The 1,855-nt window shown below is 49.1% G+C and overlaps 1 long non-coding RNA gene across 1 annotated transcript; it reads right to left on the bottom strand.

The window, feature by feature from the left end:
- Positions 1-398: 398 nt before the first annotated feature.
- Positions 399-1,849, bottom strand: LOC106727563. The gene is made up of 2 exons (XR_001363796.1): positions 1,540-1,849; positions 399-865 (listed from the first exon to the last, which is right to left on the bottom strand). It is a non-coding gene; the product is annotated as an uncharacterized LOC106727563 (long non-coding RNA).
- Between the last annotated feature and the right edge of the window lie 6 nt (positions 1,850-1,855).

Genomic DNA, 1,855 nt, shown 5'->3' with positions numbered 1-1,855 from the left:
ACATCAGTGATGAGAGAGAATCATTGATTGGGTGCCTTTTGCATGCTCCACACTGGGGATTGTACCTGAAACCTGGGTATGTGCCCTGACCAGGAATCGAACCATGACCTCCTAGTTCATAGGTCAATGCTCAACCACTAAGCAAAACTGGCCGGGCTTAAAAAACTAAAAAAACACACACAAAACAATTGATTTGAGAGAAAGAAATGATCGATTTCACTTATTCATGCATTCATTGGTTGCTTCCTGTATGTGCTCTAAACCAGGGATCAATTTGCATTTTTGATTTAGGGTTATATACATCTTGCCTAACTGCAAGTAGTATATGCTTCGTTTGTTATTTTGGATAAACTTTAATGATAGCCACAGATTGTCAGCAAGTTCACAGATACATTAGAGAGTGAAGACACACATATGTATTTAAGAGGAGCAAAAGCCTTCCAGGAATGTATTGGACTTTCACTGAATCCATGCCTTCTTTTGATTATCATAAGGCAGAGTAGCTAACTTCTCAGAAGTCTGTCTAGGTTCTGTCATTTTTAAAAACTGTGTACCTCTGGGTAAACTGCCTCATCATCCAAATGTTGCTGGGAGGAATAAATGAGATGTAAAGGCACTCTGTAAGCGGTAATAAAACATATTTCAGGTGTGGTTTTGAAATTCATCTTGACAGCCTCAGATGATGATGATTCTTTGATTCCTCAGGATGATCTATGGGAGCTCACAGACTTGGATAGAAGCTTCCTCAGGTCAGGAGGCCCATATATACACTTTTTGTAGTGGTGGTGGGGGGGGGGAGGAGGCAGAAAGATAGGCACTGCTGGGCACGGAGACTTGGAAGAGTAGTTACAGTTGTTCTTGGTTCCTGCAGGTGAGAAAGAATCATTGATTGGGTGCCTCTTGCATGCTCCGCACTGGGGATTGAACCCAAAACCTGGGCTTCCTACAGGAACTGGAATTTCCAGAGTTAGGAAACTGGGGTTCCAGAGTTATTCCTACAGTGAGGGGAGCAAGTCTGCAGTGAACATGGTAATTCTACTCAACTGGCAAGAGAAAAGCTCATCTTTCTGGTTCAGTCGGCTACTCGGCAGTCATTACGGGGAAATAAGGGCTATCAACCAAGGGCCATTAAAATCCCCCAGGAAATAATTAGCAAGCGAGATAACCCCACAGCCCTGTTAAACTTGACGGAATGAGGGAATGCCTTGAAAGTTGGGGGAGGGGGGGGGGCAGGATCCTAACAGGCTTGTGTAACCTCTGGGAGAGGGGGTGCTTGGCAGGGCCTTTGGTAGACGTGAGAGGTCGGGATCTCAGGACTGGAGGTGACCATGTTCTCGCCCCCCAAAGAGAAGGCAATTAAGATGTTAAAAAAGCACCCTCTTCCCCCCAGGCTCCAAGGCGGCCCCCAAATCTTTCTATGTCCCCTAGGGCACTACACAGAAAGGGGGGACCAGACTCTCCTTAAAAAAAGACAGCCATACTTCCCGGGTCCCACGTTCTCTCCACTACAGGAGAATGGCGAAGGATCTATAAACCCACCTCTTTCTTCCAGTTGTCATAGAGACCAACCCCAGTCCTATCATTCCTTCTGGTCCCGGGAACATTTCTCCAGCGCAGGCGGAATGAAGGGGGTTTAGCCCGAACACGCCAGTGGCGGTGCCGGGGGAGGAGGGTGGTAGTGGGAAACGGCGCAGCGGGGCTGGAGTCCTCCCTACACGGCAGCGGAGGAACCAGGCGAGGGACAAAGGCTCAAGCCGCAGTTGCAGCCCTTCCGTCCGCCAACAGACGCTGCGGGGCACGGCCTGGCGTGGGAGCGCGCGGCGGCATCCCGGGAGAATTCTGGGTTCCCGGGGCG

The sequence above is a fragment of the Myotis brandtii genome, unplaced genomic scaffold, assembly GCF_000412655.1.
Source record: "Myotis brandtii unplaced genomic scaffold, ASM41265v1 scaffold45, whole genome shotgun sequence".
NCBI lineage: Eukaryota > Metazoa > Chordata > Mammalia > Chiroptera > Vespertilionidae > Myotis > Myotis brandtii.
Note: the sequence above shows the minus strand (reverse complement) of the source record. Positions and strands in the feature narration are given on the sequence as shown.